At 44.6% G+C, this 25,494-nt stretch overlaps 1 protein-coding gene across 3 annotated transcripts in view; it reads right to left on the bottom strand.

The window, feature by feature from the left end:
* Positions 1 to 17,941, bottom strand: part of ARK2N (arkadia (RNF111) N-terminal like PKA signaling regulator 2N) — a 66,556-nt gene extending 48,615 nt beyond the window's left edge. For 2 of the 3 annotated variants that reach the window (XM_007515947.3, XM_007515948.3), the window contains exon 1: positions 17,827 to 17,941. The gene's annotated coding sequence lies outside the window, so the exon portion shown is untranslated. The remainder of the gene's footprint in view (positions 1 to 17,826) is intronic. The other variant, XM_060173820.1, reaches the window with a different exon arrangement.
* Between the last annotated feature and the right edge of the window lie 7,553 nt (positions 17,942 to 25,494).

The following is a 25,494-nucleotide window of genomic DNA, read 5'->3' as shown; positions in this document are numbered from 1 at the left end:
GAGACCCCAGAAGTAAGCCCCCACACCTATGCACATCTAATCTTTGACAAAAGTGCCCTGACTATTAAATGGGGAAAGCAGAGTCTCTTCAACAAATGGTGTTGGAAAAAACTGGGTTGAAACATGCAGAAGAATGAAACTGAACCACTATATTTCACTAAATACAAAAATAAATTCCAAGTGGATCAAGGACTTGGATGTTAAAGCACAAACTATCAGATACTTAGAGGAAAATATTGGCAGAACTCTTTTCCGCATAAATTTTAAAGACATCTTCAATGAAACAAATCCAATTACAAAGAAGACTAAGGCAAGCATAAACCTATGGGACTACATCAAATTAAAAAGCTTCTGCACAGCTAAAGAAACTACTACCCAAACCAAGAGACCCCTCACAGAATGGGAGAAGATCTTTACATGCCATACATCAGACAAGAGGCTAATAACCAGAATATATAAAGAATTTGCAAATCTCAATAACAAGGCAACAAACAACCCTATCCAAAAATAGGGGGAGGACACGGACAGAATATTCACCACAGAAGAAATCCAAAAGGCCGAGAAACACATGAAAACATGCTCCAAGTCTCTGATTGTCAGAGAAATGCAAATCAAGACAACAGTGAGATACCACTTCACTCCTGTGAGAATGTCATATATCAGAAAAGGTAACAGTAGCAAATGCTAGAGAGGTTGTGGGCTCAAAGGAACCCTCCTACACTGCTGGTGGGAATGTCAATTGGTCCAACCTCTGTGGAGAACAGTCTGGAGAACACTCAGAAGGCTAGAAATGGACCTACCCTATGACCCTGCAATTCCTCTCCTGGGGATATATCCTAAGGAACCCAACACACCCATCCAAAATGATCTGTGTACACATATGTTCTTGGCAGCACAATTTGTAATAGCCAAAACCTGGAAGCAACCGAGGTGTCTAGCAACAGATTAGTGGCTGAGCAAGTTGTGGTATGTGTGTGTGTGTGTGTGTGTGTGTGTATGTATATATATATATATATATATATATATATATATATATATATATATATATATATGCAATGGAATACTACTTAGCTACAAAAAATGGTGACTTTACCGTTTTCAGCCTATCTTGGATGGACCTTGAAAAATTCATGTTATGTGAAATAAGTCAGAAACAGAAGGATGAATATGGGATGATCTCACTCTCAGGCAGAAGTTGAAAAACAAGATCAGAAAAGAAAACACAAGTAGAACCTGAATTGGAATTGGTGTATTGCACCAAAGTAAAAGAATCTGGGGAGGGGGGGAATACAGATCCAAGAAGGATGACAGGACCTAGTGGGGGTTGTATTGTTATATGGAAAACTGGGAAATGTTTTGCATGTACAAACTATTGTATTTACTGTTGAATGTAAAACATTAATTCCCCAATTAAAAAAAATCAGAGTCAAAAACAAACAAACAAATAAATAAATAGATAAAAGAGCTATCAATGAAGTAGCCAGAAAGAAGGAAGCCTTCATGCAGCACAGTCTAATGTTTAACAACCTTCTGGCACACTGGATGCCGAGGAAGGACCATGATTAATGGCTGTTCAACACTGGTTCTTATCTAAGACCAAACACAGCAGGAAACCCTCATGGGGGTTGGATATAGCAACAGAGAATCACTAAGCACTCATAGTAAGAGTCCTGCTTTTTACACCTTTCAATTTCATCCATTGTGAGCCACCATCACTAATCTCCATTCACACCACTGTAGTGACACAAAAATGAATGCATAAACTGAAACTAAAGTATCGCTCCTGATGTGGCAAATGCCAACCGAAGTTACCTGTTATCACAAGTTTACTGTTGCTACATCATTTTTCCGTTGAAACCACAAGTCAACACAGACACCACTCATTAAATGCTGCTCCTTCAGGCAAGTGAAATAAAGCATTCCAACTGCTGACAATACTGCCCTTATTACCACCCTAGAATTTTATGAAATACAAGCGATTAACACCTCCATCATGGGCCATCTAAAACAATAAACTGCATCTCCACACACACAGTACATAGTATCACTGCTTCATGACTTCCCACTCTGCTCTTATGCAAAACACTATATACACTCTGAGGATCAGGACGGTGACTCAGGTAAGAAAGAACTTGCATGTCTGTTCAAACCCCCAGCATTCCACATGCCGAGGGGGTGGGAGGGGTGCTGGTGGTGGTGCTGGTGGTGGTGGTGGTGTGTTTATACTGTTCAGGGGGCTAGAGAGACAGCATAATGGTTCTGTAAAAGACTTCCATGCCTGAGGCTCTAAGGTCACAGGTTCAATCCTCAGCACCAACATCAGCCAAAGCTGAGCACTATTGGTGTGTGTGCATGTGTCTGTCTCTCCGTGCATCTTTCTGTGTTTCTCTTTCATTAAATATTTTTAAAGAAAAATCATAAATCTTTCAAAAGATAATTAGATTGTGATTAAGTACAGCCATCTCTGAAAGCAAAAAAGCAACACTGAAGGGGTTAAATTTTCACTGACAGAACTAGAAAGCTCCTGCTTACCAGAATAAAAGCTATACTCTCACAATGAAGAATTATTACAAGAAAAATGCCTCTACTGATTTATTTTAGGCTAGCCTGTAATATCATTTGATAGAGTCTGTATCAATCTCCCTTAAAAGAACACTTTTCAGTTGGATTTATAACATAGCTTTCTCTCAATATTCAGTCTACTACATCCTTCATTTCATTTGAAATTGATACAAAAATTCTGTCTACATATATGAGCAAAGAAAAATATAAGACAGCAGTCAGGGGAAAAAGTTCTGCTGATGAAGCAAAGGACTTTCATGCCCGAGACTCTTAAATCCCTGTAATGTAAAAAATGCCCCACTTACTATTAGAGAAATACTAATTAAAACCACATTGAGATTCTGAAACCTCATACCTGTGAAGAATGGCCTACATCAGCCAAACATGGAACAGGACATGGACACGACATGCAGAATTTTGGTGGTGAGTGCAGTGTGGAACTATTTTACCCCTGCAATCTTATGAATTACTAACCAAAAGAAAATAATAAATCTACTTCCACTTCTGCTAGCTACCGATTCCAATCCCTCATCTTCCACAGCTTAACCCAGTACAATCTAAGTTCTCTGCCCATCACCCCACCTAGTTTTATTATCCCTTGTTAAAAAATTCAAGAGACCCTTTATTCCTCTCCTTACTCTCCCTCAGCAAATATGATAATTTACCATCCCCTCCTTCTAAAAAGTGTCCATCCTGGGGCCAGTGGCCCACCTGGTTGAGTGCACATGTTGCTATGTGCAAAGAGCCAGATTCAAGGCCCCAGTTCTACTTGCAGAAGGGAAGCTTCACAAATGGTAAAGCTATCTCTCTTCTATCTCTCCCTTCCCTCTTAATTTCTGTCTCTAACCAATAAACACACAGCTTTTTAAATCCCATCCATGGATATCTATACCATCATACTATCCTACTTTTGCCTTCTTCCTCCAACTCAACCTAGTTCTATCTGCTTTGGTGACTCATTCCTTCTCATCTCTTTAAATTTAGTTCCTCATGGCTCAGTTCTAGGCCCTCTTTTCTCTTTATTTTTAGTTCTAGGTGATGTCATCCACATACAGGTTCTCAGAGTCCTATCTCTAGCCCAAAGTTCTTCCAAAGATTACCAAACACAGATGATCAAATCTCTCTGATACTCTCTAAATGATCTCAAAGATGTTACAAATAACACTCATGCACATACGCACACACTCATTTAAATGGGAAAATCTGTAGCTGCGGAGGTGCTGCAAAAAACACTTGGTATGTGCGTAAAGGTTTGCTGATGAAGGGAGTAGGGAATAGAAATGAAAAAGGAAGAAAAGACAAGAGTTCAGAGGCACAGTGGCTGAAGCAATGGCCCTGAAACTGTGCATGAAGCCTGAGTCTGATCCCCAACACCACCTATGCTTAAGTGATGCTATTTCCTCCCTCCCTCCATCCCTTTCTTTCCCATGCTAATAAATCTTTTTAAAGTTTGAAATACTAATTGTAAGGTATTAAAATTAGTTTTAGGGAGTCGGGCGGTAGTATAGCAGGTTAAGCACATGTGGTGCGAAGCACAAGGATCGGCGTAAGGATCCTGGTTCAAGCCCCTGGCTTCCAACCTGCAGGGGCTGCTTCACAGGCGGTGAAGTAGGTCTGCAGGTGTCTCTATCTTTCTCTCCCCCTCTGTCCATTTCTTTCTGTCCTAACAACAGCAATAAAAAAACAAGTGTCGTATGCTTTACATTGGTTTGTTCTAGCCCTCCCCCACCAAGAGAATTGGATCAGTCCTGCTAATTTCGCGGGCCCGCTTGGCCCTGCCCCAAGGAAACCCGCCAGAGTTCCAGAGTGCCAGAGTTTCAGAGGGTTCCCTAGTACGAGAGTTCCAGAGTTCCAGAGTTCGAGAGTTTTCAGAGTTACAGAGTAAGAGAGAGTTCCACAGTGGAAGAGTTTCAGAGGGTTCCCCAGTACGAGAGTTCCAGAGTTCCAGAGTTCCTGAGTTCGAGAGTTTCAGGGTTACAGAGTAAGAGAGAGTTCCACAGTGGAAGAGTTTCAGAGGGTTCCCCAGTACGAGAGTTCCAGAGTGCCAGAGTTGGAGAGTTCCTGAGTTCAAGAGTAAGAGAGAGTGTTTGTGCCGCCGCAAAGAGACAGCAGAGTTCTGTTTGGTGATTAGTTTGTCTTAGTTTATGAATCGTTGTTCCTGAATAAAGAAATACAGCTTCCCTGCCCAGCCGTTGTCTCCGCGTCTCTGTTACCCGCCCGTGAAGCAAGCCAGCCCGGCAAGAGCCTCCGAATTTTAACAACAAACAAGGGCAACAAAAAGGAAAATAAATAAATATAAAAAAATAAAATAAAATTAGTTTTATAATTTTCACTGATGTAGCACTGCATAACAGTATCTGTAATATACATTAAATTTGCCATTAAATGTGGGTTTTTTTTTATTGCTGAAGAGCGCTGTTAGTTTAGAGGTGCTAGGAAACCATTTTACCTTATGAGAAGAAAGCCCGGCTGAAAATAAAAACTGAGAAGACTGAGCCAAGGCAGCTGAGCAACAGGGCTTATCTTCCTTCCCCTCCACCATTGTCTACTTGGAAAACCCAGCACAGAAATGAGCTCAGATCTCAGGTAGGGCAGCAGCTCTGTGATAAATCATTGAACTCTCAAGCACAAGGCTCTGAGTTCAGTCCCCACCATCATGCCCAAGTAATTTGCTGGTTCTCTCTCACATGCAGGGGGAGAGGGAGGGGGCCTGTAAGTAGGGCAGTGTAATGGTAGTGCTTTGAACATCCAACAGGAGATCACCAATTCAGCCCACAGCACCAAGTATGCCAGAGTGCTGCTGTAGTCTCTCTCTACCTATTGCTATCTCATGGAATAAATGAGAGGGGAGATGAGAGGAACAGGAAGGGGGGAGGGAGGAGGGAGACAAGGAGAGAGGATGGGCTTGGATCTCCAACAAGTTTCCACATCCAGGAACACAAAGCACAGCACCCAGGCTGGTAACTGAGACATCCTTACCCAAAGTGAAAACCTCCTTTGCAGGATAAGTCACAATCAGAAACAGACCGTATAAGACAGAGAACTTTAATTGCACAAGCCAAGAGGCTGGGTGAACAGAAATTTACAGCGTCTCAATCTTACAATCTTATGCTGGTCACTTTATAACAGAAGGAAACGGGAAATAAAAACTATAATCCAAGAGGGGAGCCTGAAGCTTGAGCCTTCCTCTGATTAGGGAAGCATGGAGGCAGCCATATTAGAATTCTGCTGGCATAGTAACAGATCCAGGTCTGGCTGTAGAGCCAGGTACCATTTACCGTGAGTGGCCTGCTGCGTGTCTGTCCTACAAGCAGTCTGTAGAGCACCTGCAACCTTAAACTTCTGCTCACTACTGAGAAGCCAAACCTCAGTGCTGAAACCTCAGCCAGACATTAATTACCATGACTAGACTCTTGGCTCACTGTCCAGGCCTTCATCATGGGCCTGTGGAGGGGCCCGGCAGTGATGCATCTTGTGGCACACACATATAACCATGCACAAACCCATTTCATCTTTTTCACACAGGCCACATATACACATACATCCAATAGACCTTTTCCCACTAAACATTTCCTAGGTGTAGGGCCATGGCTTACAGAGTGCCCTGGCAGTTAGTGGCTCTGCTCTATAGACTTGACACAAAGGGAATGTGGCCTATTCATTGGCCCCCTGTAGCACTAGTGAAAGCACAATCAAGTCAGATAGCATAGGTTCCTCAATGTTTCTGAAGTTTCATTATTTGCAGACTTTAAGTAATTTTTAGGTAATGTAAGAACATGCAGAGAATAAGTGGTCTAGCAACACTGATAACTAAACATCTCTATTTAGGTTTTCAGAACATTTTAATTATTTTTATTAATTATTGCTCACAGCTAACCTGAAATGTATAATCCTCATTTCTAAGAAAAGAATATGTAGGCCAATGGCCAAGATATATTTAGATAGATATATTTAGAACAGTTTCTGAACTTCCAACCTGCTTAACCTAAAGCTACATAACACTACATAAGTAGCCTCTTTAAACTAAAATGAGAGTTCTGAATACTGATCTCTACAAAACAGAAATAAGGAACTTTGTCTCAATAAATATATCTACAGGACTTAGCAGGTAGCCATCATATAGGAAAAAATAGCCAATATTTATATAATATTTACTGATGAATAAAACACAAACCATAACACCAGCACTCCCCCAATGTTGTAGGTACTGGCCTAAAGGTGGGTCATTTGCATGACAAACCATGAATGAATCTTCACTGGTGAACTATCATCTTCTTAGTGGACAACTAAAGATCAAATCCTAACACAACTGAAAGGAATTATTTTGAAAGTAAATTTTGTTTCGAGATATTGAACTTATTTAAGAGCACTACTGTCATTTAAATAGTATTTATATATGGGCTCTGAACTCCAATTCCATCAGGACCCACAGAGAGAAGAGGAAAAAGGAAGGACACTCAGAAAGTAGTAACAGGTGTAGGTGTGACTTAGGAAGAGAACATGGGGACATAGAAAAAATAGGCAAGTACATATAAATATAGTTACAGAAATAAGTCAACCCATGTCTGTGACCTTGGGAGAACTACTACAGTTTCCAAAGAAAGGAAGAACTCTGGTGGTGGGAATGGTACAGAATTATACCCTGTTATCCTATAATTTTGTAAATTAATATTAAATCACTAATAAGAGGGGGGGAAGCAAATAAATTAATTAATTAATTAATTAAATAAGAACTGTGATGTTCCCAAATTCTTTGAAATAAAAAAGCCTCTTCTAATGCCCATATATAAATACTAAATGATATTTTTCTCTCTTAATATCACTATCAAAGGAAAAAAAAAAAAAGCCACCAAGAACAGTGGAGTTGTCATGCAGGTACTGAGTCCTGGCAATAATCCTGGTAGAAAGAGGAAACTGAAAACTGGTAATGACGAGAAGCATTTAGAGTACAGGATTATGAGTAATTAATGGAGATGGGCAGTAAGGGCAGACAAGCAAACATGATGTCTCCTGACACCAGGACTCAACATCATCTATAAAGCATTCTTGACCCCCTTGAAACAAAAGTGAAAAAAAGAGCATAAAGTCTATAGAAACTAAATTTATCAAGTCTTCTTTAATTTTTTTTAATATTATCTTTATTTATTGGATAGAGACAACCAGAAATTGAGAGGAAGGGGAAAACGGAGAGGGAGAGAGACAGAGAAACAACTGTAGCCCTGCTTCACCACTTGTGAAGCTTCCCCCCTGAAGGTGGAAACCAGGTGCCAGGCTAGCGTTGCGGGTGTTTCTTCCCGGGCATGTGCTCTCTGGGTTGAAGAGAACTCGACCAGAGCCAACCTGGGGTGCTGCTTACTCAGTGATGCGGGAGAGAGACCAGGAACTGGTGGCGGAGCGGGAACACAATGTGATGCCTTTATTGATCAGAGACAACACACACACACACACACACACACACACATCTTTAACCGGAAGTGGCAAGTGAGAAAAGGAAATGGCTAGGAGAGGGGGTGGAGAAAAGAAAAGAGCGCGAAGGCAGAAAGCTTCCATAGCAGCTGTTGTGAAGGTTCTAACCAGTGGGATTAGCCAATACCCTGCAGACAGGGCAGGTCTCAGGCAAAACAATGATTATGTAAATAGACCACAGCATCAAGCAATGCAGGGGAGCTGGCGTAATGGCCAACAACAAGGGTCCTTGCACACTGTAACATGTACTCAACCAGGTATGCCACTGCCCAGCCCCAATCTGATCACGTCTTTAATGTTAAAACTAATTAACAAGAATTGTTTATTCAACACATTTAGCAGGAAACAGAAATGGAGGAGGGGGCCAGGTGGTAGTGTACCTGGTTGGGTGCACGTTACCATGCACAAGGACCCGGGTTCGAACCCCTGGTCCCCACCTGCAGGGGGAAAGCTTCACAAATGATGAAGCAGTGCTGCAGGCGTCCCTCTGTCTCCTTCTCTCTGTGTCTCCCCCTTCCTCTCAATTTTTGGCTGTCTCTATCAAATAAATATTTTTAAAAATTGAAGAAAAAGAAAGAAAAGAAAAAAGAAATGGAGGAGGAACCTACAGAACACAAAACTAAGCATAGACCTTACATCACTCTTGATCTAAACAACCAGAAATACATTCATGAGACAACTGAGAAATCAGAGCACTGGGCATCATGCTAAGGAACTATTGTTAAGCTCTCATCAGTGTGAGAACAATTATTTGCTTTTTATTTTCTCACCAGTGAAGTTCAGGGAGCACAGAGAGGGCTCCGCAGGAGAGCACACACCTTGCCTGCATGATCCCTGCGTCACATTAAGTGGATCTCTGGCATCACTTACAGTCTTTCTCTGTCTCTCTTTGTCTCAGACACACAGAGATAGAGAAGAGCAGGAGACTGTGCCGCATGTATAGAGTCAGGCTGACTGGCCTGAGGTCCCCAGCATTGCATACATCCAAGTGATGCTCTAATTCTGTTTCTCTCTCTCTCATGTTAATAAAGAAGTCTCTATTTAAAATGTAGAATAAGAAATCTGAGAGTCGGGCTGTAGCGCAGCGGGTTAAGCGCAGGTGGCGCAAAGCACAAGGACCGGCACAAGGATCCCGGTTTGAACCCCGGCTCCCCACCTGCAGGGGAGTCGCTTCACAGGCGGTGAAGCAGGTCTGCAGGTGTCTATCTTTCTCTCCTCCTCTCTGTCTTCCCCTCCTCTCTCCATTTCTCTCTGTCCTATCTAACAACGACAACAACAATAATAACTACAACAATAAAACAACAAGGGCAACAAAAGGGAATAAATAAATAAAATAAATTAATTAATTAATTAAATTAAATTTTAAAAAAAGAAATCTAAGTGCTAAAAGGCTGGAAGAAAGTAGCTAGCGGAGTCTGGCCAACTGGAACCGAAAGAAATTTAATTGGGAGATGGTGACCACAGGAAGAGAACAGCTTTGAACCTGTTTACCAGCGGCAGTTTTCCCCACTGAGAAAAACTCTATAAATAGGCCAAGAGTGGTAACAGCCCTCAAATCACTTCACGCTGCAGATAACACCACCATGGACAGGTCTCTGGGCTAGCACTAGCACTACCACTACAAACAAGCCCAGGAAATTACAAAAACCAAAAAAGGCTCCACAGCTAACAGGAGACACTCTGAGTTCTCAGAAGTACCATCTGTAAATCAGAAGAACTGAAAGCAGACACTATATTTCCTGCAGGATTTCTCCTCTGCCCACTTTCACTCTCCTTCAGAAAACAGTTCACATAGGGATAGGCTGCAAAAAGACATAAATAAGATAGGTCACCACATACTGTGGTCCCCAAGATAAGTGTTGCCCAAAATCGCCTCACTATACATGCCCTCAGGTTCAGAGCAAATTGTTTAGTGAAGTGGAGTGGAAAAGTTATAGGAAACTCTTGATAAACCATGCAGCTGATCCTTCTCCTTAGGGGATATGTGTGCGCAGTGATGCTGAAAAAAGACACCACAGGTACTGAAACTGAAACTTCCTTCAGTGTAGCAGGGGCCAGGCTCAAACCTGGGTTGAGAGCACCAGCCAAGTGAACTGGTCACCAGCCCAATAATTCTGCTGCAATAGGAAGCTACATCAAGGCTTAAACAGCTTGACCAGATGAGTTTTTTTTTCTTTAATTTCTTTATTAGGGATTAATGTTTTATAGTCGACAGTAAATACAATAGTTTGTATATACATGACATTTCCCAGTTTCCCACATAACAATACAACCCCCACTAGGTCCTCTGCTATTATGTTTCAGGACCTGAACCCTCCCCCCACCCCAGGGTCTTACTTTGGTGCAATATACCAACTCCAGTCCAAACTCTGCCTTGTTTTTCAACTTCCGTCTATGAGTGAAATCATTCCATATTCATCCTTCTGTTTCTGACTTATCTCACTTAACATGATTCCTTCAAGCTCCACCCAAGATGGGCTGAAAATGGTGAAATCATTGTTTTTAATAGCTGAGTAGTATTCCATTGTGTATACAGACCAAACCTTGCTCAGCCACTCATCTGCTGTTAGACACCTGAGTTGCTTCCAGGTTTTGGCTATTACAGACTGTGCTGCTATGAACATAGGTATACACAAATCTTTTTGGATGGGTATGTTTGGTTCCTTAGGATATATCCCCAGGAGAGGAATTCCACAGTCATAGGGTAGGTCCACTTCTAGCCTTCTGAGAGTTCTCCAGACTACTGTCCACAGGGGTTGGACCAATTTACATTCCCACCAACAGTACAGGAGGGTTCCTTTGTTCCCAAAACTTCTCAAACATTTGTTACTGCTACCTTTTTTAATGTATGACATTATCACAGGAGTGAAATGGTAACTCACTGTTGTCTTTATTTGCATTTCTCTGACAATCAAAGACTTGGAGCAGCGAGGTTTTTGTTCTTAAATGCATAAAGGAAAACAATCCTGTTTCACTAGCATCTTGATCCACACCCCACTTCCCTACCCAACATTACCTTTCTCTAGTATGCAACAAAATGCTGACATAGAAAATAATGTTAAAATAACATATAACTCAGAAATATGGATAAACACCTTCTACTGATTCTTCTGTTCAGTCTCTTCATGCTAATGAAAACCTGACTTCCAGATTACCCAGCAGCTAACAACATGGTAAATATATATAGTACAGACAACACACACTTCCTCTCCTCACAGCTAGGAACTCAGCAGAGAATAAAAGCAGCAAAGTATGTCTTAAAGCACAAGGAACTACAGGCTGAGGATGAACTGACCACTGAGTAGCTGCCCACACAGAAGCAGAAACACTGTTTACTTCCTCCAGTTCCATCCTGATCCTGAGAGAGTTAGGAGAGTAGGTACAATGAGATGAAACCTGCAAGAGTCTAGGTAAGTTTTGCAACTAGCCAAATTTAAATTCAGGGCTAGATTTAGACAAAAATAATAATAACAGTCCAATTATTCTAGTCTGATGATCAAGAAGCAACCCCAAGAAATAAATTCAATATAAATAAAACTCAGTGAACTTAAAGGAAACCTTCAACAGCCACGAGGTAAGGCAGCAGTTACAGCCTCACCTGCCAGCACTGGCCCCGAGTCTGAGTGTGACCTGCCAGAGTGACACTCTGCTTTGTTCGATTAACAAATCCTTAGTAAAATAATGGTAGCAACTCATCAGCAGACTCACGTAGTTTTGCAAACTGGCCCACCTTCATTCATCTACTGGTGCCTATGCCTCTGTGAGCTCTGGGCACCGGCCAAACTGCCATCTGAGATCACTGTTCCCTGAGCCGCCTGCCTCCAAGTCCATCCTAAAGCTCAGATTTGAACGTCTAAGTTCCTTGAGCTGCTCAGTGTGTCAGCTTGGCCATGCGTGACCCTAAGTAGCACCCAGCACGGGGGAGCCTGGTACTGTGGTATCTCCCCCACCCTGTCTCACTCCTTCTATCTGAAAGCATAGGCTAGAGGCTCCAGAAGCCATGGCAACAGCAAACAATATTCCCTGTCCACCTCATCTACCATTAAATCTCTAGCAACTCTGGCACTCCTGGCACACAGCAAGTAACCAGTAAGTTGGTCATAGAAGGGGGCAGTGCAGTGGCACACCTGCTTAACAGCATGTGCTACTGCACACAAGGACCAAGGTTCAAGCATCCAGTCCCCACTATGGGGAGAAAGCTTCATGAGCAATTCTTCTTCTAGCGTTTGCCCTTCTTCCGTAGCCAGTCAACAGCATCAGGTTGAGCCTGATGTAAAGTTTCGAGACCTCCTTTGAATCTGAAGCAATGAAGCAGTGCTACAGGTATCAACCGTCTGTCTTCCACACCCTCTGCCTCTCAACTTCACTCTGCCCTATCAAATAAAGCTTTAAAAATGTTTAAACATTAAAAAAAAAAAAACATATATGAAAATAAATAGGTGGGGAGTTGGGCGGTAGCACAGTGGGTTAAGCGCAGGTGGCACAAAGCATAAGGATCCCAGTTCAAGCCCCCAGCTCCCCACCTGCAGGGGAGTTGCTTCACAAGTGGTGAAGCAGGTCTGCAGGTATCTATCTTTCTCTCCCCCTCTCTGTCTTCCCCTCCTCTCTCCATTTCTCTCTGTCCTATCCAACCAACAATGACATCAATAACAGTAACAACTACAACAATAAAACAAGGGCAACAAAAGGGAATAAATAAAATAAATATATCGCACCAAAGTAAAAGACTCTGGGGTGGGGGTGGGCGGGTGGGGAAAATACAGGTCCAAGAAAGATGACAGAGGTAGTGGGGGTTGTATTGTTATATGGGAAACTGGGGAATGTTATGCATGCACAAGCTATTGTATTTACTGTTGAATGTAAAACATTAATTCCCCAATAAATAAATAAATAAATAAATAAATAAAATAACAAGAAATAGGTGATGAAAGAATAAAATGGGGGTCGGGCTGTAGAGCAGTGGGTTAAGTGCACATGGCATGAAACTTGAAGACCGGTGTAAGGATCCCAGTTCGAGCCCCCAGTTGCCCACCTGCAGGCAGACTGCTTCACAAGCGGTGAAGCAGGTCTGCAGGTGTCTATCTTTCTCTCCCCATCACTGTCTTCCCCTCCCTTTCCCATTTCTCTCGGTCCTATCCAGCAACAATATCAATTACAACAATAATAATAACCACAACAATGATAGAAAAACAAGGGCAACAAAAAAGGAAAATAAATAAATAAAAAGAATAAAAACATACCACCCAAATATTATGTCCCCAGGATTTTATCAAAGTTTTCACAAGAGCTCTTCCCCTTTTCTGCACTCTTGAAAAGTTTTTACTCAGCTACTAGTAGGTCTGTTTCACTTCTACTGCACAATTATAGCTACCCAAGATTGCATTTGGCTCCAAACTTTCTACAGTATTACAGAATAATAAAAATAAACACAGTTAAAAAGAAAACCATGAATAGTAGCAATATGTTTCTGGGTCAGAGAGAAAGACTGCTTGTTGCCTTGTTCAGAAGCAAAGTTCAAGACCCAGCACTACATGGAGAGTGAGGACAACATAAAGAGAAGCTTCAGGGCTGTCATGTGTCTCCTACCCCTTTTCACTCCCCCATATCTCTTTTCTTTACACACACACACACACACACACACACACACACACACACACACACACAGCAGTGAACTGTTAAAGAGAGTGGATTATTTCTTATAGGTTCTCTCATGTATTATTAATTCTGGTGACATGAATACACATTGCCGTCACATCCTCAGCTACGTACAGGAAAATAAGAATGACCTTGTATTTACCGAAATAATACATGTAGGATTTCCAACCGCAGTAAATACCAACATTAAACTTTAGGATAGAAAATAGCGGGAGCCAGACAGTGGTGCATCTGGTTAAGAGCACACATTATAGTGCACAAGGACCCAAGTTCAAGCCCCTGGTCTCCACCTGCAGGGGGAAAGCTTTATGAGTGGTGAAGCAGGGCTACAGGTGTCTCTTTGTCTCTCTCTTCATCTCTCTCTCCTCTCAATTTCTCTCTTGTCTCTATCTAATAAATAAGTAAAATATTTTTTAAAAAAATAGGAAATAGCGGGCTGGGGAGATAGCATAGCTACGCAAAGACCTTCATGCCTGAGTTCTGAGGTCACAGGTTCAATCCCCAGCACCACCACATGCCAGAAGTGAGCACTGTTCTAAGGAAAACAGACAGAGAGATGCACTCCTGGAACAGTGGCATCCTGCAGGCACAGAGCCTCAAGGATAACCTTGGTAAGGAAGTAAATAAAGAAATGTGAGTAAGTAGACTCATCAGCAGTGGGAGAGATGGTGAGTTTAAAATGCACAGCTTGCATATGTGTCACTTAGTGATGCTCTGGTTCTCTCTCCCACTAAATAAATTCTCTTAAAAATAGAAGGAATGGGGATTCGGGCAGTAGCGCTGAGGGTTAAGCACACATGGCGTGAAACACAAGGATCGGCTTAAGGATCCCGGATCAAGTCCCCAGCTCCCCACCTGCAGGAGAGTCACTTCACAGGCAGTGAAGCAGGTCTGCAGGTGTCTATCTTTTCCCCTCTCTCTCTCTCCATTTCTCTGTCCTATCCAACAATGACATCAATAACAATAATAACTACAACAGTAAAAAACAAGGGCAACACATCAGGATGCTAGCCAGACTTCCCTGGATTGAAGACCCCACCAATGTGTCCTGGAGCTCCGCTTCCCCAGAGACCCACCCTACTAGGGAAAGAGAGAGGCAGACTGGGAGTATGGACCGACCAGTCAACGCCCATGTTCAGCGGGGAAGCAATTACAGAAGCCAGACCTTCTACCTTCTGCAACCCTCAATGACCCTGGGTCCATGCTCCCAGAGGGATAGAGAATGGGAAAGCTACTGGGGAGGGGGTGGGATATGGAGATTGGGCAGTGGGAATTGTGTGGAGTTGTACCCCTCCTACCCTATGGTTTTGTTAATTAATCCTTTCTTAAATAAAAAAAAATTAAAAAAAAAACAAGGGCAACAAATGGGAAAATAAATATTTTTTAAAAATTTTAAAAATAGAAGGAACAAAAAGAAAAAATCCTAATTGTTCGTACATGAATTCAATTTGTGCACTCATCAAAACAAAACTGTAAGACCAGATGGCCCTGGAGGCAAGTGCCAGAGTAAGAAATACCCAAGACAGAGTCATGAGTATCATGGACTTGGGATGACAAGAACAAGGCCCTGGACAGAGCGCCTACACACACTCACACGTTACCAGTTGTATCAGTAAGGAAACCTGCATGATGCCAATGCCAATGCCAATGATAAAACACACACCTTGGGAAGACTTGTTTTTAAGTATTCAGTTCTAACAGAACTTCTTAAAATGAGAATCTAATACTAAATGTATTTTTAATGTATAAGCCCTGGATGATTACAGACAATACAAAACAAAGTATTGACTCCTTATTCCTACATAAGTACAATAAAGAGAAACTGAATTTGTTAGTACCTAAACAACTTCACTGTGAATTCAGTATGAGCCAGCAATGGGGAAAATCTGCACCACTTTCCATGAAGAGATTACAGGGATAAACTTCATTGAGAAATCATCTTGAGGGAGTCGGGCACACAGTCGGGCACACATAGCGGGTTAAGCACACATAGCGCAAAGCGCAAGGACCGGCATAAGGATCCCAGTGCGAGCCCCTGGCTCCCCACCTGCAGAGGAGTCGCTTCAAAGGCTTCACAGGCGGTGAAGCAGGTATGCAGATGTCTTTCTCTCCCCCTCTGTCTTCCCCTCCTCTCTCCATTTCTCTCTGTCCTATCCAACAACGACGACAACAATAATAACTACAACAAGAAGACAACTACGGCTACAAAAGGAAATAAATAAATATTAAAAAAAAAAGAATAGGGGTTCAAGTCCCTGGTCCCCACCTGCAGGGGGAAAGTTTCAAAAACAATGAAGCAGAGCTGCAGGTGTCGCTTTCTCCCTCTATCTCCCCCCTTCCTCTAAATCTCTCCATCTCTATCCAATACATAAATATATAAAGCATTAAAAGGAGTAAGAAAAGAAATCATAGTATCTGATCCTCTGAGGTTTCTCCTACTTTTCTCCTTGACGCTTACATGTGTAAAATGCTGACAGTATGAGAAATCTTTGAAGTTCTAAGATAGAGGTAGCGAAAGGCACCTGAAGGAATCTGGTTTAGAGGAATCTAGATTTAGTCTTGTTTTCTACCTGAGGGAAGGCAGGGGCTTGAGACTTCACTTCCTTCAGAAAGCAGCACAGCCTGTCACAGGAGCCTCAGCTCAGTTTCCTAGAGTCAGACGTGAATCACAGTTCTGACAATAAGAAAGCACCTTCGGTGAGTAACTCAGCCTGGCCCTATGCTACTGGAGTAGCGGGGCCAAAAACCCTGTACTTCCTACTAAAGCAGCTTCATGGTTAGGCCTGGGAGCCAGGGCATCGGGTAATGCACCTACGTATTGACTGATTATTTTAGAGACAGAGAGGCAGAGAAAGACTGAAAGGGGCCACAGCATCCACACTCCCCTCGGTGCGGCCGAGCTCCAGCCTCCGTCAAGCACATGGCTGAGCAGCGCACTACGCAGGGATCTGCTGCGCCTGCCCTTGGAAACTGCTTCTCAAACCCAAAGGCGGCAGTGACCGGGAGCAAGCAGCCAGACCGCCAGGGTGGGATCGACTACACTACAAAGTTACCAGCCTCCGTCCTCAAAACACCCCTGGAGAGGACAGGGGGCTTCCAGCTGCTCAGCCCAAGCCCACCACTGAACAGCCTGAGGGGGTGGATGCACCTGCCATCGCCCACGTCCAGCGGGAAAGCAATTACAGCCGCCGAACTCCCACCTTCTGCACCCCATAATGCCCCTGGGTCCACGCCCCCAGAGGGATGAAGAATAGGGAGGGGAGGGGAGGGGAGGGGACCAACCAAGGTCAGATAAACTACATCAGAAAGTTAACAGACTCTGGGCGGGCATCACGGTTCAACAGAGACTCTTCTGCCTGAGGCTCCAAGGCCCCAGGTTCAATTCCCCGCACACCATCACCCAAGCCTAGTAAGGCTCCGGGGAGCAAAGGAAAGAAAAAGAAGAAAGTTAAGTTCATGGCCTCCGTCCTTACAACACCCGGGAGAGGACAGACCGCAGGACAGACCGCCGGGTGGGAGGAACCCAGGTGGCCCCGGCCCAGCAGCGCCAATGGCAAAACCCGCAGCTCCCGCAGCTCCCGCCGCTGGGCCGCGCAGGGTGACCAGGATGCGGGAAGGAGGAAAAGCGGACGAGCTCGCACCGCTACAGCAGCTCCGCGGAATCCCGGACTCGGACCTGGGCACATGGCGCAGATCGGACCCGGGCTCGGATCTCGGGGCATAGCTCGTCCTCGATCTGGGGGCCGGGTCCCGGCTCCGGGGCCGTGAGGGCGGCAAGTCGTGCAACACCCGCCGGGCGTCCGCTGAGGAGCGTCCCCGCGGGCCGCTAAGTCGCCGCAGACGCCGGGACAAGGAGGACTGGGTGCCCGCACAGCCCGCGCACCCTGGACGCGACCTCCGACGCCGCGGAGCCCTCAGCCCCTCAGCCCGGACCTCTCGAACCCCGGGCTCACCCGCAGCCCTCGTCCTCGACCCCCGCCGGACCCTGGGCCCCCGACGCCGCGGAGCCCTCAGCCCAAAGCCCTCGGCCCCCGGACCCCTAAGAAGTCCTCAGCCTCTCAGCCCGGACTTTTGGATCCCGACGCCGCGGAGCACTCAGCCCAGACCCCTCGGACCCAAAGCCTCGACCCTCACTCGCCTCACCTGCGCTCGGGCGACTCGACCCCAGCCGGACCCCGGGCCGCCGCTCCCCAGGACACAGACGCCGCTTCAGACCCGCCGTCCCCCGCCTGCACTAGCCCCGCCGCGTCCGCGCCGCCCGCAGAAAATGTCACCGGAGGCCGCTCCGCTGGGCTCCCACTTCCGCCCGGAACCACAGAGCGCATGTCGGCTAGAGCGGCGGCGGGGGGGGGGTTGCAGGAGCGGCGGCTTCCGGAGGCTGCAGCCGGGAAAAACAGACAGCGCCCCTGGTGGAAGAGGAGGGAACTACAGCAGAAGGAACAGCATAACGCCCCTGGCGGAGAAGAGGAACTGAGCGGGGACAGCACACAGCGCCCCTGACGGAGAAAGAGGGAATTGCAGCGGGGACAGCGCAGAGCCTGTGGTTGAGAACAGCACAGCGCCCCTGGCGGCGGAGGAGTGAACAGCTCAGAGAGGAGGAGGAAGGGGAGGACGAAGGGGTAAAAGGAGGGAGTAAGAGAAGAAGGAAGTAAGGGGAGAAGGAGGGGGTGAGGGGAGGAGGAGGGAGAGGAAAAGGAGGAAGGGGAGCAGGAGGAGAAGGAGGGAGAAGAGGAGGGGAGGGGGAGGAAAAGGAGGAAGGAAGGGGGAGGAGGAAGAGGAGGAAGAAAAAGGAAGGAGGAGGAGAAAAAGAAAGCCATTTTCACAGAAAGAACTGAGCATTTACCCCTCACTCCTCGGAGTCTCTTCCACTGCCCACAGCCCATCTCCTCCCTAGATGCCAGCAATCCTCAGGGCAACTCTTGGCTCAGCCCAGGACCAGAGGGCCCAGGGGAGCAGGACACACACTCGTGCTCTGGGGGGGGGGGGGGGGCTGCAGACCTTCGGTCACCTCTGCCTGGTGCTTCTCAGAAAAGACTTTGGGATCCAGAACATGGCAGGAGAGGGGGGATTGCACCTCTGCCTGGCACATCCCCTGCTGTCCTCCAGGGTGGGCACTTTCCAATTGCTTTGAGATCTGCTCCCAGGAATAGACCTTGTGCAACTTGAGCACCAGCACTACAGAGAGGACCACTGCTAGAGTGGGTGCATCACCTCCAGTTCGGGCTGCAGCTGGTGTGGATGCCCCACCTCCCTCCTCACACCTCAGCTCTGCTATCCAAGCACAAGTCAGTGAAGCCCTATCTGTACTGAGCCTCCTTGGGCTTCTAAACTGAAATTTTGTCTCTAATTGGTTCACCCAAACGTAGTATTGGGGAATTTGAGATGGGCTCATTTTGTTTATTAAAGGATTGTTGTTTTTGAAGAAGGAGGAGGAGAAGAACAACAACTCTCAGAAGGCTAAGAAACTGACCTTCCCTATGACCCTGTAATTCCTCTCCTGGGGATATATCTAAGGAACCAAACACACGCATCCAAAAAGATCTGTGTACACATATGTTCATAGCAGCACGATTTTTAATAGTCAAAACCTGGAAGCAACCCAGGTGTCCAACAACAGATGAGTGGCTGAGTAAGTTATGGTATATATATACACAGTGGAATACTACTCAGCTATTAAAAATGGTGAATTCACTTTCTTCACTTTGGGCATTACGCGAGCTCCCCCCATCCATGTTGCATTGCTTGATGCTGTGGTCTATTTACATAATCATTGTTTTGTCTGAGACCCACCCTGCCTGCAGGGCATTGGTTTAATCCCCACTGGTTAGATGGAAGCTTGCTACCTTTGCACTCTTTTTTCCGCTCCACCCCCTCTCCTAGCCATTTCCTTTTCCGACCTGCCACTTCCGCTTCAGAAGATATAAAGGCATTTTTCTCTGATCAATAAAAGCATTGCATTGCATTCCCACTCAGCCACAAGAGTTCCTGGTTCCTCTCCCGCATCGCTGAGTAAGCAGCAGCCTAGTAGGTTGGCTTCGGTCGAGTTCTCTCTAACCCAGAGAGCACGTGCCTGGGAAGAAACAACCTCAGGCTAGCCCGGCATCTGGCGCCAGAATAGGGACTCACCCCTATGACAGTAAGGATTGGTAATATTCCTTTTAAATGTTTGATTGATACCGGAGCAGACAAGACCATTTTAAGGCAAGCAGAGGTTCCCCAGAGTTGGGAACTCCTTCCAGGACCATGTTTACATGGTGTTGGAGGGTTGACTCAAGCCTTCCTCACACAAGATTTGCTTGTGTGGGAAGACCCAGAAGTAACTACCGTATGCTTTTGTCCTTTGATAGCTGATATTAGCACCAATTTATTGGGCAGAGATTTGCTGGAATCTCTTGATGTAGTAATATCCTCAGACGCCTCTGCAGGGCATCACACTCAGTCCTGCGAGGCTATTAGACCCAACCAGCACCTCCCAATACTAACTGCCACTGTTCGTAACAGAACTCCCCGTTTAGACTGGCTTTCTAACAAGCCTGTCTGGGTGGAGCAGTGGCCTTTGCCTAGGGAGAAGCTAGAAATATTAAAAGAGCTCATCCAAGAGCAATTGTCCTTGGTACACATTCGCCATTCCTGGAGCCCATGAAATACTCTTTGTGATTAAAAACCACTCCAGAAAATGGCGCCTCCTCCAAGATCTCCATGTGGTTAATAAAACCATGCAGGTTTGGGGCTCCCCCCAAAGGGGTTTGCCTCTTCTGCGATTCCCACGGGAATCATTATATGGATGACGTTTTAATATGGGGAGAATTAGATACAGATCTCTCTTGCCCTACGTGATTTCATTATCCCTGCCTTAAAGAAAAGTGGCCTTAATGTAGCTCCTGAGAAGGTACAGCTAATTCATCCAATATCTTTCTTAGGCTCAGAGATGTCCCTAATGCAGATTCATCCTTTAAAACCTTGTGTTACTTTTCCTTCTAATCTTACTCTTGCTTATTTACAAATTTTTCTTGGAAATTTAAATTGGCTTAGGCAGTATCTTTATCTCCCTAATAGCTGCCTCCAACTGTTGTTTGATCTGTTAAAAGGAAACAAACAGCCCTCTTCAAAGCATATGTTAACCCCCAAAGCCTCCTTGGCACTGGAAAGGGTTAACCAGGCTCTACAAGACATGCACCTCATTTGGTTCTCCCCCTCCTCTCTGGTAAATCTTCTAATCTTTAACTCCACACCCACAGTAGTGGAGGCACTGTAGCAGAAGCATGGCATTCTCAAGTGGCTTCATACGCCAGTAGGGGGAGCTCCAAGACTTCTTACCGAGATTGATGCCTTAGCATTTACGATTCGCCAAGGAAGAAACAAATCGATACAGATCTTAGGAAGGGAACCGGATTCAATTATTCTTCCTTTTTCCCTCACAGCTGCAGAGTGGCTCATACATCACCAGTCTCATTTTGCCATAAGTTTAATGGGTTTTCCAGGACAATTAGATCATCATTTTCCTTCTAATAAATTGATAGCTTCTTTACCAATTTTGGCTCTACTAGTACCTAAACTTTTTCTCTCGAGATCCCATCCCCTCTACTCCTACAGTCTTCACTGATGGTGGAAAAGAGGGAGCTGCTGCCCTTATATATTATCCAGACCAGCAATACCCCAAACCTCTCTTTACTGAGCTCCCTGATAATTCCCCTCAGTACAAAGAAGTTTATGCTGTTTTCCTTGCATTAAAAGTTGTACCAGAATCCTTCAACCTTTTTTCTGACAGTGTGTATACTGTTAACTTACTTCCATGGCTTACTCATTCTTATGTGAGAATTGATGACAACCCACTTTCTCCTCTCTTAATTCAAATTGCCTCTATGCTCTGTTCTCGAACTCAGCCACTGTATGTTCAACACTTTCATTCCCACAGCCCTCTTCCTGGTCCCCTGTCTGAAGGGAATGCTGCAGCCGACCGCTTCGCCTCCACAGGAATTCTAGCCTCTGTCACTAATCTTGCTGACTTTCATTCCCTAACCCATGTTAATCTTAAAGGCCTTCGAGCTCGATTTCCTGATATTCCTCTGGCACAGTTGAAACGTATTCTTGCTACATGCTCCTCCTGTGCAGGTCTAATCAAGACATCTGCTGTTCAGACTCTTGGGGTTAACCCCCGAGGCTTAAAAGCCAACACTCTCTGGCAAATTGATGTCACCCACTTACCCAACTTTGGCAAACAAAAATATGTGTTTGTCTCAATTGATATCTTCTCTAAGTTTATGTGGGCTACAGCTCAGATGGGAGAAAGCTCAAAAAAGCTTATAATCCATACACTCTCCTGTTTTGTTGTAATGGGCATACATCTTCAATTTAAAACTGACAATGGGACTGCCTTTACCAGCAAACAATTTAAAGATTTTTGTTCCCTCTGGAACATTACTCATACTACAGGCATTCCCTATAATCCACAGGGACAAGGCATTGAAGAGAGGGCCCATCAAACCCTTAAGGCACAATTAAATAAAGAAAAGGGGGAATATACCCCGCCAATATCCAGCTGGCAAAAGCCTTAACTACATTAAATCTCTTTAATATTTACAAAAACTCAGACCAACCTCCTATTATCCTTCATTGGTAAACACCATCCACCCTCCCAATTATTAAGGTCAAATGGAAAGACCCACTTGATAAAATTTGGAAAGGGCCTGACCCCCTATTGACCATGGGGAGGGGTTTCACATGCGTTTTTCAGCAGAAATACTCAAAACCTGTCTGGCTTCCTGCCCGCCTTGTCCAGCAATACCTGCATGATGGCGCTGCTATCCCTGAGGAACAAGAAACACTGCAAGAGGACTGACTGCAGGACGCACCCCAGGACCCATAATACGACACGGCAGAATCTGAAAAATCTGATTCACAGAGCCCTCTCCCCCCTCCTTCTCCGAATGTCTTATGCTATGACTGGCCAGTTGTGTTTCATGAGTGAGTTGAATGACTAAAAAAAATTTTTGAGTGAGTTGAATGACCAAAATTTTTTGTGTGACCCATTTTGCTCAGAGTACTCTGAAACTTAATTGATTTTATGTAAAAATGCTGGACGCAGCCGTGGTTTCTGGAGACATCCAGAAATAGTCCAAAAAACTTGTTTTTTCCTCTTTTTATTTTTTTAAGTCTTGGTATAAATATGAAGCGTTTAGTCTTAAACTGTGTGAGTAAAGATGGTTCAACTAAGACAGTACAGATCTAAATTTGTGTTTGAAATTATATGTCTTCATAACAAAGGTTTTTCTCCTCCTGTGTGTTATAAACTACATGTTTATGTGTGTGTTTCAAGTTTGGTAAACATTAATGGTTAAAAGTGTAACTTTGAAGCTGCATTCTTACCAGGCAGAGTTAAATGAAGGAGTTTTCAACATGATTCTTATAAAGGTAAAATTAATTCGCTAAAGTAACTGAGTAAGGTAAAAGTCTAAATATTCAACGTGACAATTCATCATCTCCAAAATTAAAATACAAATTCTCTATACAGGACATTTTTGGAGGGCCCAAAAAAAATGCCCTGTAAACAAATCCTGTGGAAATTAACCCACAACAAATCTGGCATCAATCTGACATTGTAAATGTTAAAAAAAAAAAAAACACATTGTCACTAACATGTGTTAGCTCTCAAGTAACCTGAGTTTGTTTAAAGTCCAAAGTAAAAAATAGTTAAAAATCATATATTTTACCTAAATTTGGTCTGAAGATGCTGCTGTACAGAGACTGCTACACTAGGTCACATAAGATGACCTTTAAACAAAATTATAAAGATACTTAAACCAATTATAATCATTGAGTTATCAATTATAGTAAACTTCCAACTTGTCAAAAGTTTTTTTTTTCTTCACAAGTAATTGACTATAACTATGTCAAAGCCTTCACATGAAGAAGCATCTGCTCATATGGAATCCCTGGAAATCCATTTGGACCCCTGTCCTCTGACATTGACCACAAGATGGCATGACTACAACGCACCCCCTAAAACCCATGATGTGACCACAGAGAAGCAAAGTTCCAGTGGCTGTCCTCCCCCATCAAGATAGACGTGCCGCATTTCTTCCCCTGGTCATTGGCATTGGACTTACGCTTCTATCAGACTTGCTGATACACTTTTGGACACTCCCTTTACACTGCTGGACTTCTCAAAGACTGGCTGTAGCAGTCCATAGACCTTACCACCAGCTATTTTGGGACTTTGCAATGCTAGATCACCCCTCTCGCCCCTCATCCTATCAGGCTCCCACTCCTCTGCCTATCAGGCAACACCCCCTTTCCACCCATCAGGCAACCCCCTCTCCACCTACCAGGCTCCCGACATCACACTGGCTCTTGCTGCTCTCCTACTTGTCCCTCCATGTCTTATTCCAGTTCTTTTAAAAACGCTTGCACAATATAGGTTTCTGTTCACCCCTCCAATGCTATTCCCCTGACAGATATGGAGTCTTTTACAGACATTGACCCATTTATATATGGTCATTAAGAAAGAGGGAGATGTTGGGAAATTCTGAGGATGTGGTTGAGCTTGGCAGGGCCTGAACCTGAGGGGTGTGTCAATCTTGTTAGTCTCTCTACCGAGAGGTTGAACAAAGAGGGACAGTAGAACCCCAAAGGTGTGCCTCCTCCTATCAGACTCACAAAGTGCACTGCATTCCTAATACAATGGCCTTTAGATAAAAAGAAAGGGGGAGATGTTGGGCATTGCACCAGCTCCCCCCTGCTCCACTGCTTGATGCTGTGGTCTATTTACATAATCATTGTTTTGTCTGAGACCCGCCCTGCCTGCAGGGCATTGGTTTAATCCCCACTGGTTAGATGGAAGCTTGCTACCTTTGCACTCTTTTTTCCACTCCGCCCCCTCTCCTAGCCATTTCTTTTTCCGACCTGCCACTTCCGCTTCAGAAGATATAAAGGCATTTTTCTTTGATCAATAAAAGCATTGCATTGCATTCCCTCTCAGCCACGAGAGTTCCTAGTTCCTCTCCCACGTCGCTGAGTAAGCAGCAGCCTAGGTTGGCTCCGGTCAAGTTCTCTCCAACCCAGAGAGCACATGCCCAGGAAGAAACACCCTCAGGTTAGCCCGTAACTTCACCTCACCTTGGATGGAACGTGAAGGAATCATGTGAAGTGAGATAAGCCAGAAAGAGAAGGATGAATATGGGATGATCTCACTTATAGACAGAAGTTGAAAAATAAGGGCAGAAGGGGAAACACAAAGCAGAACTTGGACTAGATTTGGTGTATTGTACCAAAGTAAAAGCTTCCTTCAATGTGGTGAGGACCAGGCCCAAACCTGGTTCATGCACAAACCAAAAGAGCACACTGCCTGAGAGAGCTATTTTTAAGACATGTCTCTCATTTTTCTGATAAAAAGAAATGCTCTGGGGGGGGGGGCTGGGCAGTAGTGCACCTCATTAAGCGCACAAGTTACTAGGTGTGAGGACCCAGGCTCAAGACCCCAGTCCCCACCTGTGAAGCCACAGGGGGAAGGTAGTGTTAATACTGGTGAAGCAGTGCTGAAGGTGTCTCTCTGTATCTCTCCCTCTCTTGTCTCCCCCTTCCCTTTCAATTTCTGTCTCCATCAAATAAATATAACAAAATAAAATGGGAAAGATTGGTTCTTTAAGAAGAAAGAGAAGGACTCCAGAGTCCCAGGTTCAATCCCCTGCACCACCATAAGCCAGAGCTGAACAGTGCTCTGGTTAAAAAAAAAAAAAAAAAAGTGGTGTGGTCCAAGTGGTGATGCAATGATGAAGCTTTGGACTCTCAAGCATGAGGTCCTGAGTTTGATCC

The sequence above is a fragment of the Erinaceus europaeus genome, chromosome 15 (genome assembly GCF_950295315.1).
Source record: "Erinaceus europaeus chromosome 15, mEriEur2.1, whole genome shotgun sequence".
In the NCBI taxonomy this organism is placed as follows: domain Eukaryota; kingdom Metazoa; phylum Chordata; class Mammalia; order Eulipotyphla; family Erinaceidae; genus Erinaceus; species Erinaceus europaeus.
Note: the sequence above shows the minus strand (reverse complement) of the source record. Positions and strands in the feature narration are given on the sequence as shown.